This window comes from Schistocerca americana, chromosome 2 (genome assembly GCF_021461395.2).
Source record: "Schistocerca americana isolate TAMUIC-IGC-003095 chromosome 2, iqSchAmer2.1, whole genome shotgun sequence".
In the NCBI taxonomy this organism is placed as follows: domain Eukaryota; kingdom Metazoa; phylum Arthropoda; class Insecta; order Orthoptera; family Acrididae; genus Schistocerca; species Schistocerca americana.
This window is the reverse complement of record NC_060120.1, coordinates 687,511,900-687,524,477: the sequence shown is the minus strand read 5'-3', so window position 1 is coordinate 687,524,477 and position 12,578 is coordinate 687,511,900. Positions and strand designations below refer to the sequence as shown.

Genomic DNA, 12,578 nt, shown 5'->3' with positions numbered 1-12,578 from the left:
ATGTTCGTCATCTAAAGACAATCTGTATGTAAAGCTTTGTACTCTGTGATTCGTCGCCCACACTGCATGGAGTGAGAATCATGATAATCCCCTTATACCTACCAGGCTCCGATCCTGCGTGGATATTGGTTACCAGTTCTGAAATTGTTAGACCTCGTCCATTATGGAGTTCGACTGCGCACTAGCAGCTTCTGGACTAATACTGTAGACAGCCTCTTTGCCGAAGTGGTTATTCTCCCTCTTCAGCTCCGACGGTATCAACTCTTGCTTGCCTATGAAATCGCTATTCGACAATTTTCTGATCATTCAGCTTATCTTATTCATTTTGCATGTTAAGGGCATCATTCCATTTCTTTTTGCATATGAGAGGGGTACCGACCCCCTGACACCCACCTTTGGGTAGGATTACTGTATAGGATGCCCCTTACAGACCACTGCCTCTCCTTCTTGTAATGTAATCTCTATGTTTTCTCGCACAGCCCACCGTATTTGATACCTAGACCACGAATGAAGATCGATCGATGTCAATGACCTCAGGTCTCCGTCGCCTCCTTGACCTTTCGGCATCTGTTGCTTTAAATTCTTGAAGACAATCAGGTGCTGCAAAATTTTACTTTGACGGCTCTTGCATCTCCTGCTGGTGAGGAACACCATTTGTGACCGGGAAAATACGGCGTTTTTACGGCGGAGCTGATGGCCATTAATAGAGCCCTCCGTTTTATTAACTGGGTTGTCACTTGACTGCGTTTTGGCATGTAGTGACTCAATGAGCAATTTCCAAGCCACTGACTGATGTTGCTCTTGTCACCCTGTGATATCTGCTATTCATGACCTTCTCTTTGCTGTCAATCATATGCCTGCTCAGTTACCTTTCTCTTTAGGTTCCAAGTCACGCTAGAGGAGCGATTATTCACACCTCCCTTCCCCCTCCCCCCTTTTCACTTCGCCGGTGTCGGGTGTTGATTTGTGGTTGCAGCTAAGGCCTCCGCTCACCTGGAGATGGAACATCTGGTGGACTACTGCTTCCTCTAATTAACTCGCACTATCAAGGAAACTACTGCAGCATACAGTCTTCCTTCGGCTTCTCCCAGAAGAAATACACCGCTGTATGTCGCGTCCGCATTGGTCATACCAGACTGACCCATAGTTTTACTTTACGTGGAGCCGTACTGATAGTTGCTCATACCCTGGTGGAATGCCCCCTCCTTCTGTCTCTGCATGGTCTTCAGAATTGTTTGCCTCTCATGTTACCGGACAACTCATGGATAATTGAACTGTTTTTCCGTTTTCTTCTTGACAATGGTTTTTATTCTCAGCTATAACGTTTTAAACTACGTTCGGAGTGGAGGCAGGATGGTTGTGGTTGGGGGTGTCTCCTGCCACATGCTGGGATATGGGGGCCCTCGACCCTGCCTCCTTCGCCTACTGACTGTCATTTCTCCTTTCGTCAGATGCAATTGCTTTGAGGCGGTTTGCCTCTTTTTCTGCCGCAATTTGTTTTCCGCTTTAGAAGTAGCATCACGTTTCTTAGTTGGCGCTAAGCCCCTCTTTAACGCTTTGACTCTGATGGATCTGGGGTGGGACGGATGAGGGAGGGCCTGCCACCCTTCGCATGCAAAGTCCTGGGGGGATGACCATGTGTAGCCTTAACTTTTTCATCTTGCTTAGTTATTGACGGCCCAACTGATGTCCATTACATTTTTAGCGTTTTCGCTTTTACTTTCCTGGATCTGTTGACTAGAAGGCATTCTTTACTCTGTAGCTGTTTTTGCCCCTAATCTGATTGACGGGGTAGGTCGAATGTGGATAGCGATGGTGGGGCGTCTATCGCCATGGCTGAGCCTTCGGAGGTCATTTGCCGGCTCTGACCTACGTACCGATCCAGTCCATATGCTTTTACTTCCCCGTAAATCGTTTTCCAGCTCTGGTATCAGTATTGCCTTCAGTGCCTTGGTCTGACCACTCCTACGTACCTTCCTCATCCGATCACATTCCTGGTAGATGTCACTACCTCCGGATGAACAAACTCTTGACCAATGGTCTGATAACATCATTGTTTAGTCTCTTACTTCCAATCAACCAAACAGCCAACAAAAATAGATCACAATACTAGCGGAAGAGTGGGACAAAACTACTGAAAAACTGAACTGATAAGCACTCAAATGAAAACGCTGTATATTTTTCACAAAAATCTACAGTGCTGTCTGAAATTAAAGCAACAAACCGAAATTTTGCAAGGTTGCGTTTATTTTCCCGCAAAACAGTATAAACAGGTGATAGTACAATAGAAACAACATAAAGAATACAGAACATAAACAACTGCAACATGCATAACGGTAGACAATAATGTTCTTCCTTTTTTTTCAACTTGTAGAAGAGAACCCAACGACGAGTACTCTAAACATTGTACAAGCCATGGCTCCTGAGGAGAACATACGGGTTATTGTCTCCGCTGTGTCCGTTCTGTGAAACGGGAGATCTGAAAGGAATAATGCTAAAGGAATCCAGTTTTCAAATTATTTTACATCATCCAAACAGGACTCTTCCGGATATGGATTTACTGTCAAAACTTTATCTACTACGTCCCCTCTACAAATCCCAGAAGCTTGTTATAGGAATTGTAAAAATCCTGCATATTTTACAGAACTACGAATACTCTATCTATTTTTCTTTATTTTCCACAGTATTACCGCAGTATTGCCAAACTATCATAGAATGTCACTACAGCTAGTATTAATAACAGCAACAATAATAATAAGAATAATTGATACGTCATCTGCCACAAAGTAGAAGCAGTGGACTGTAGCCTATGTGGCGAACGGAGCCTACCCACGATGCTACGCTAGACACAGCGCCTGTGTTATACAGTACTTGGCACACCTTGCATCTTTGTTGTGTGTGTGTTTTCTAGCTTAGCTCTGTAACTCCAGAGCAATTTCAACCAAACTTGGTACATGTATGACTAACTCTGTGGAATAAGATAATACTGGTGGGGTAAGACATCCCTAAAATCTTTGAGGTGGAATGTATTTGTAGAGGGTGTGACATGTAAAACTATATTGGTATCGCAGCCATTGTTTCCGGGGTCACTAGGTTGACTGGTGATAGCTGATGGCATTTAAGCTCTAGGTGTGAATGGCAGTGGAAAGGGACTGCGTGTAAAGCATAACTCTGGAAAGATTGAAGCAATTACGACAGAATATTGTATACGTAATTTAAGATTGCTGTAAACAAATAACCGCGCATTTTACATGGCGATACCTCATAAGAATTTGTTCTTATACTCGGAAGATTCCATCTGACAGAAACAAAACTCGTGTATGCTCCTTGCCGCTGGTACATTGTATCAAATGTTTAAAAATTACTAAAATTAATTTAGTTTTAAAGCACCCTGTATTTTGTGTTACAGAGTTGTCAGAAAATGAAAAGTGACAGAGATACTCGATCTCTAATAAATACTGAACCAGCCAGCCATCTTTACCAAGTTTACCCCATACAAGATAATAGCATATACGGTAAGTAAACAGTTCATCTTAAAACAGTGTTGTCATAATGCAAAATGTTCAACTGGTGCGCTGTGTACCCGCAGTCGGTAGCAGGAGACGCTCTGAGGCAACCACTAATAGACGCGTACCTGCACCATCCTTGCGTTCTTTTTTTGATCATCAGCCTTCAGACTGGCTTGATACGGACCGCTACAATTCTTCTCCTCTGCCAACCTCTTTATGTCTGACTAGAATGTACACCCTAATTATTTGTTTGAAACGTTGCTATCTCAGTCTTCCCTTCAGTTTTTACTTCTGTCCGCTACCGTGGAAGTTATTCCTTGATTTACTAAAACTGTCATTCGGTCCCCGCTTCTGGTCAATGTTTTTCAAATGTTCCTCTCCTAGCCATTCTTCCGACAGCCTCCGCATGTGTTACCTTATCAGTCCACTTAATTTTCAACATTCTCCTGCATCACCGCTTCTCAAATGCTTCGATTATTTTCTCTTTCGGTTTTCCCACAGCCCATGACTCACTTCCTTAGAATTCTATGCTCCAAACATACATTCTCAGAAATGTCTTCCTCAAGGTTGATATTTGATACTAGTACACTTCTTTTGGCCAGAAATGCCGTCTTTGCCTGAGCTAGTCTGCATTTTATGTCCTCCTTGCTTCTCCCACCATGTGTTATTTTGTTCCCAAGACAGCAGAAGTCCTACACTTCGTCTAATTTGTGGTCCCAATTTTGATGTGCTCGCTTATTCTTTCCATTCAGCAGATCCTGCAATTCTTCTTCACTTTCATCAGCGAATCACAATGATATTCTTTCACCAAGAATTTTAGTCCCACTCTGAACCTTTCGTTTATTTTCTTCGTTACTTCTTTGATGTGTAGACTGAACAGTGAGGACGAAAAACTGCATTCCTGTCTTAGACTCTTTTTAATCCGAGCTCTTCACTCTGTTTCACCTCTTATTCTTTTTAGAAATTGTATATTACCCGTCTTTCCCTATAGCCCACGTCCATTTTCCTGTGAATTTCGAACATATTGCCTCGTTTTACAATGCCTAGCGCTCTTTCTACGTCGACTACGAAGCGCTATGACATAACTGCTTCTACAGCACTTTCAACTTTCCTAAAGCCAAACTGATCGTCATCTAGAAGATCCTGAGTTTTCTTTTCCATTCTTCTGTGTTTAATTCTGGTAGCCCAAGTTCTGAATAGATATGGCTGTAATATTACTGCTGGTCTCCTTGTCCCTCCCTCCACCTTATTTTTGTCTTTTCCCTTTACAGGTATAGTGAATCAATGAGTTGTTGTTGATTTGTTTAATATTGTATGTTTCGTGAAATATCAGTGTTCATAATTTCATAGAGGCCTATTAAAAGTGTAAGACAAGACTTTGATCACTTAGTTACTTTTTTCTGGTTCTGTGACAAAAACACTACCGATGCGAATTTTCCGCTCTTTTAATTGTGTAGCTTTAGCTGACTGTGTTTTGCAAGTGATTTCACAGGACATCAGCTTTTGCTAACTCGCTGCGCAGTGAGCAGGAGATATGACAGCGTCTCGCTCGGATCTCGCGGTATTCTTAGTAAACGTTGGTCCCAAATTGTAAAGATGTAAATGAAAGGCCACTTTTTGTCCGGGTCCAGGAACGCTCTAAGAACATACACAGCCTTCAAAGAGAAACCGACAATCGTTGTGAGCAACGAAAGTCATACAAGCTGTATCATTTCGTCAGAAGTAAAGTCTGCCTCTCCTTACGTCTATTTTCCCTACCTCTCTAAATTCACCGTGAGAGTTGGTACACTCCCTTTGATTCGTACTAACTGCAATAAACAAGAGGGGGTAATTAAAGTATGCGGGCGTTATCGTTATCAATATTGTTCTCACTGCCCCTTTAAATACAAAATAGTATCGAGTGAAATATCTTGAAGATATTCATGAATATACTGCTCGAATTCTTCACTCGCAGTTTTCAGTGCAGACTACGTCGATTAATTTGTGTGGTACGCATGAAAAGAACTGAGAAGTTCAATAGTCCACTGCATAGCAGCATACTCGTAGGAAACTTGGGTCTGCATTAATACGAGACATCATGTATTTACTGTCGTGGGACTTTTGACGATTGCTGTTGATAATACACCTCGTTCGTCTGACGTAGAACAGCGAACTGATGTAACATGGTATTTGTTAAATAAGAGGACAGAAAACTTTTGGAGAATAACTGATCCACACAGCTTCCGCATCTGATCATGGGTCGTTGGTTCTATATTTACTTATTATCTCTGCAAACCATTGTGAAGTACGTAGAAGAGGATGCTTCGCGTTTGTATTTCTTCCCGTTCCATTCACGTATATAGCGTGGGAAGGATGACTACGTAAATAAACATGTGCGCGTTGTGCCTAATTTTGTCTTCGAAATCTCAGCTGTTGCTCGACCCCACTGACATTAATATCTGCATCCTTGCACTGGTACGAGAACTGAACTGGGACAGTTATTTTGTTTTTTGTTTTTTTGTTTTGCTACCACTAGTTTATGTTCATATGTCATCCACGAGTGAACTCTAATTTGGTGTTATTGACAGCCTTTACAGATGATCAGAATTTTACTTTTGTTAGAGGTCTTTCGATAAGATTTAGCTGTGGCAGTCACTGAGAGTTTCACATATTGTTCTTTTGACAACCGACGCGTTTCATTCAGCATTTGTCTCTCTATAGCTGTATGCTTTGTTTTGCATCTATTGCGCAGTAATCAATATTTACATACCAGTTGCTTTACAGAGACTGTATACCACGGAGTGTACGTAAGTTCTCAGATATCCAGTGCATTGTCAACTATTCTTTAAACCCTGAGCCACAGTTCCTCTACATGCTTCTATGCAGTGCCAAATGTTTCCTCATTGAGACATGATACTACAGCCCCAGTGTCTAGTTTGCCGAACATACGAATCTTTCTACTTGATTTTGTTGCCATTAGTACTTTGATAATCATTTGTGTTAGAAATGTTTCGCCGTTTGCGGATACCAGTTTCAACTTAGACATCCTCAAAAACGTCAGGTATATTTGTTACTATTAGAGATTCCGAACAATCTATTCTAGGAAGTTTTCCTACAAGGCACTTATTATTGTTCCGCAGGATGCCTTGTCACGTCCACCTCTTACGAAACTCTTATTATCCCAATCGATTGTTGGGTAATTAAATCTCCTCCAATGATAACAGTATAGTTGTGGGACACAGATACTAGCGAAATGAAGTTCACTGCAGAATTTTCGATTACAGCTGGGGATGAGTTTGTAGGTCAATAGAAGGATCCAGTTATAAGTTTCTGCGCACTCTTGATACTGACGAGGAGATCACGGCATGTGCCACAACCTGATTTTCCAGAAACTTCGCTCAGTGGAAGAGGAGCCAAAATAAACGAACAAGTGTCTCAACTTATCCGTAGATATTCGACCATTTCCGAGAAAACTGTAGTCAAAGTTTTCGAGGTACTTTATGGACCTCTTAGCGAGTACATACGAGGGTTGGAACTTAAATAGTGGCAACTATTTATTCACAACCGATACAGAAGAGTTACATGTTTGCACCTGTTACTGTCTTTCAAAGTAGTCACCAGCGTTGTGTAGAACCCGTTGCCAGCGACGTGGAAGGCGTAGTATACCGCTAACAGAGCCTGTTCTGTTGATGGTGCGAATGGAGCGGTCTAAAGTTATGGTGATTCTCGTGTACGACTGTGATGGTGTTATCCTAACGCATTACGTTCCACCATGGCAGACCGTCAAGGAAAAGTATTACTGTTAATTTTTGGAGCATCATATGCGACCTGCTTTGCGAAATAAGGAGCGACACTTTCTGCACAACACGCGTCATTTTGCACGACAATGCGCGGGCGCATACAGCGCAAGCTGTGGCTGCTCTGTTCGGTCGATGGGACTGGGAAGTTCTGTACCATCCACTATACTCCCCGGACTTAAGTCCTTGTGACTTTGATTTGATTCCGAAGATGAAGAAACCACTCCGTGGCATTCGCTTCAGAACTGTTCCAGAGATTCGACAGGCAGTAGACCACTCCATTCGCACCATCAACAGAACAGGCTCTGATAACTGTATACTACGCCGTCCACGTCGCTGGCAACGGGTTCTATACATTGCTGGTGACTACTTCGAAGGACAGTAACAGGTGCAAACATTGTATCGGTTGTGAATAAATATTTGCCACTATTTAAGTTCCAACGCTCGTAGTTCAACCGAAGCGGTGGCACAGTGCTCACATCGCGGCATCAGACTTTTGCGACCCGTTTGCGAAACCCGATTATTATTTTTGTTTTTTTTTCATTTTTCTACCAGTGTCCGTAGAAGATTATCATACAAGTGTGTTCCAATGTATAATGAAATAACGTTGTCCTTATTCGTCTACTAACTGTACGTTTGGTGAATGAATTTAAAAAAAGAAGAAAAAGGCAATAAATGGATGGAAAAAATTGTTTTCGATGAAGTTCCTGTAGTACATCTTGATTCGTAATCAACTGCAAGCGACATTTTTCGGAAAAGTAAGCCGTTAAGCGTCATTTGCCGCAAAATTACTGCCAACGTGTGAAATCTTCAGCAATGTTAAGGACTTTTCTTTCCGGAGCGATATTCATACGAAGAAATGTCACTCTGGCAGATCTGTCTTCTCACAATGCTCGTAGTATTCGAAATTTCCATGTTTGTAATGTTTTTACGACCCGCGTTATCCATGGGAATGCATCAAATCATCGTGAATAAACATAAGAATAAAATATAAAAATTAAACTTTGATATAAAAATATAGAGTTTAAAAAGATTGTAACCCCGGAAAATACCATACGCACATATATTACATAATAAATTTGACACTTGTGAACCCAGTTGCAATTTTACAATTAATATAATGCCCTTGTATCCCCTAACTTGATAAGAAAATGGGTAGATAAACGAAAAAATAAAATAAAATAAATAAAAACAGTAATCGGATTTCGAACATGGCGTGCAAAAGTGAGAGGCCACCGTTTCGGCTACGACTAGCGTGTGCTAAAAAGGCATCTAAATTATGTGGAAAACTTTGACAGTCGTTTTCTCAGAAACGGTCGAGTATCTACGGGCAAGCCAAGACACGTGATCGTTTATTTTGGCTCCTCTTCCACTGAGCGAAGTTTCTGAGATATCGGCTTATGGCACTCGGCGTGTCCTCGTGAGTCTTACCCAAACAGTCTCTATTGCAGCTTCATTTCTATCTCGATGGATTTTAATCTCTTTTCTATTGTGGCAAATACACAGTTAAGAGATGCATTTAAAAATAGTAGCCTATTGCATAGAAGCAAAATTTACGATGATTCATTTTCTTGTACATATGTTCGTTGTCTGTGCACGAGTAGTCATTAAATTGCTATTGTTACTTTTGTCTTTGTGTTTCACAAATGGTTCCGTAAGTAAACAGTCCTGCTGTGAGTGAATTACGATTAGTAATTCGATCTGTCAGTTCCAAAGGCCGTGCTTGCGAATTTCACTGCAAATCGTCTGACGTTACTGGGCCTTCAGCAGCCAGTCGAGGAAAACTAACGTTTTGTGTTATGCTGAACGTGCTGAAGTGAACAATTGGGAGAGTGTCGCTTCATAGATAGATAATTTACTATTAAATATCCAAAAGGTCCCGAAAACGTTCTGCAAGATTGGTACTATGAATGTGAAATGCTCACAAAAGAAAACAAACAAACTGCAGACGCAGTTTTGGACTATTACCTTGAGAACAGTAAGGGCTGTTTTATGTCATTTCAAGAGTGCTGTGATTAAACGTATGTTTCTTGTAATAGCAAATAAAAAGGCTAAAGAGCAATCCATGCAATGTCATAGTTTAAAATATCTGATAAAAATGTTCTATAGCGAAAATAAGGGCATATTTATTTTGGGACAAAAAAGTGCTCTTTTGGTGTATTTCGTGGAACCGAGAACATTAGTAACCTCTGAAGTACCTGCCTAACACGTTTTTATTAGGTCACTTTCTTGGCTGTTTGTTCCGTATGGCTGTTTGTTCCGTACAAATTCTGCAGTTGATTATCAAATAACTTCCCGACGAGCTAGAGACTTGATACTTGCAACATAGGTCAAAACTGGATGACAATGCGATTTTAACTCGCTTCCGTGTCTTGTGTGTGGCTGAGGGCAACCACTGTCTTTTTCCCGATGTGCTAGTGACTTGAAACTTTCAACATGGGTCAGAATTGGATGACAATACATTAACTTGCTTTCGTGTGTGATGTGTGGGAGGGTGCTTGGCGTTCAACTGCCATTGCTTACTTTTCCTGTTCCAGTCGCGAATGTTTCGCAGTAAGAACGACTGCTGATAAGGCTCCGTGTGAGCTCAAACTCTAATTTTTACCTTTACGGTCTTTTCGCAAGACACACGTAGGAGGAAGCAATATATTGGGTGACTCATGTGAAGAAAAACTGAAATAAACCTAATATGTACCACATACCCCTGTTGTAATCTCATCATAATGTGTAAAATCGATTGACAAATCCCACACACACAATAGCAAAGCAGAAAATACTTGTTAAAATAAAAAACTCTTTAATATTACACGTTTTTAAATCCAACTAAAAAGTGTAAAATTATTTATCGCTGCGTCATGCAGGTGATTTTCAAAATTCGTGCTTGTGAATTTTTAATAGCTGTGACAGTACTTGTAAAATTTCAAACGAAAAACGTGGGGCGCATGCAACAATTTTAAGGAATGTAGAGAGTAGCTGTCGCTGAGAAAAATCACTCAACTGTTCATATCATTAGCAGTACAATAAAATTGTTAGTGACTTGCGCCAACTATTCATGCATTCGTTATCTATTGCATACACCCAACGGTTTTCGTTTTAAATTTTACAACTGTTGCTATAGCTATTAAAAATTCATACGCATAAATTTTCAGGGCTGTTTGTATAGGTTTGGGAATCTGTATGGGGCCAGGAGAAAATGTTTAATAATTTTAAGTTTGTTTTAAAAAGTTTTATTCAAACAATTACTGGAACGTTACGTGAAAGGCGGAACACGTTATTACCAACAAAAAAATTCTTAATAGGTATGCCTCCAGTCAGTGTCTATGCGTCGTGGTCTATATTATTACAGAAATTTAACGATGTGACTATACTGTTCGTATACTTAAAAGCAGTCTGTTGTAGCACGTACTGCGGATGACATGGCTATACTTCTAAAGGACCTTCTGTATGATCTATAAAGTGATATTTCGGATAATAATTGGGATCAGTTCTAGTGCTGATTCCACCCTTCGGCTTTGAGGAATAGCATAATGTGTGACGTTATTTTGTTTATGTCGCAGACTTTAGTAGTTGTAGAAGAAACAATATATGGAATTCTATCCGCAGAGGATCCTAGTTCGAAAGACAGAGGCCAAATTTAGAAGTACTAGTCATGTTAACTTACTATTTTTGCTACGAATATTTCGCTAAATCTGTCATGCAGTGTTTGCATGTCGTACTGTTGCTGACTGGTTTTCATTCTGTAAAGAAGTTTGTGGGGCCTTTTTAAAGTACAGGGAATCATTAAAATGGGGGGGGGGGGGGGCAGAGGCTGTACTTGAAGTAGACGAATATAATTTTGATTTTGGTAAAAGAGAGGACGAAAGGGGGCATGAGGTAGTTGGGCTTTGAGTTATTGCAGTAATCATTTCTGGGGAAGGATTGTGCCAGTGTTGTATTTAGGGTGGTTTCAAATCGTGCCAAAGAAGTGTTAACATCTTTGACTGAAGAACATGTCGAAGGTTCAGTAGTAATGTCAGATGAGTTTGCTTCATATAAGAGTTGAGTCACACAGGTTGTTATCGTTTTGTTGTAAAACATAACATTCAGTTTGAAGTTATAAGACGGAGACGTGTACAAAACTAATGGAGGGGTTTTGGGCGGGGCTGTAAAATCTGTTTTAGGGCTGGGAAGGAGGGAAATTCAGTATTGCAAGGGTCATTTGGAAGAATAGTGTTGGAGGAAGAGTATTTCCTAAGGTTATTGTGTATTTCTAGCTTTTATGAGGTCAGCCAAATGCACAGGCCTCCTTTTGTTAGTTAGGTGTCGGTGGGTTTCATTTATTTTTCTTATTTTCTGTTTTTTTTTTATCTGTTATTGTAATCTGTGAATTTGGTATCTTTTTGTTGGTTTCTCTAGGCGGAGGTTTTTCTGTTTTAATATTTTTTGGGTACAATGGTAGGGCGAGAGGTTGAGTGTTGTGTCTTGTGTGTGTGGGTTTCTCTGTTTGATTTGAGATAGTATTTGCGTTTTTTATTTTAAAATTTTGCAGCCGGTTGCGCGAAGGTTGTGGGAAAGAATTGATTTGAGTGGTACCTCATTCGGCCTGGCATTTAGTGTTTCTTGTTAATTTTTTCATCACTTACTTTGGTTTTGCATATTTTGTCAGTTTGACCTCTTAGCATTTTCATTCCTCGTCATGTTCGTATTTTGTTCGTGTTAGCTTCGAGTTGTCATTTGCCTGGAAGTTCCTCTATATCTAGCTGTTTATTTTCTTTCTTCCATTTTGATGTTTGTGCTATATTTTTGTTAATTTTACTTTCAATCCTTAGGTACAAGTTCTATGGTTTTTCATTTTCGAGCTTTTGTAGCTGGTGTGAGTTACGTGTAGTCCAGCTACCGGTTCTAAGGTTTGTCAGTTTTGTGATTTCGGTCCAAAGTTTGTCGTTTTTGTGATTCCGTATTTGGGGTGTGCAGTGATGTTTTTAAAGATTTTCATTTTTGGAACACAACCTACTACCAGCTTAGAAACAGATTGGATGATACCTTCTGTAGGGCCTGACCATCACTTTGCAGGACAGTGCTCAAGCACGTACAGTGCAAGCTGTTACTGATTTGTTTGACTGATGGGGCTGCTAAGTGCTATACCACCTACTGCACTCCCCTGGCTTAAGCCATCGTGAGTTCAACTCGATTTCTAAACTGAAGGAAGCACTTCACGGCATTCGCTTCAGAACTGCTACAAATTCGTCCAGCAACAGACAGCGCCGCTCTAACTGTTAATGGCACTATTTAAGAGCAGGCTACGACTTCCACA

The 12,578-nt window shown here is 40.7% G+C and overlaps 1 protein-coding gene across 4 annotated transcripts in view; it reads left to right on the top strand.

The window, feature by feature from the left end:
- LOC124592677 (protein timeless) overlaps positions 1-12,578 on the top strand; it is a 396,167-nt gene that overhangs the window by 48,059 nt on the left and 335,530 nt on the right. For 3 of the 4 annotated variants that reach the window (XM_047131864.1, XM_047131861.1, XM_047131860.1), the window contains exon 2: positions 3,410-3,515. The exons of the other annotated variant lie outside the window; for it this stretch is intronic. The gene's annotated coding sequence lies outside the window, so the exon portion shown is untranslated. The remainder of the gene's footprint in view (positions 1-3,409; positions 3,516-12,578) is intronic. 4 annotated transcript variants of the gene reach the window in all.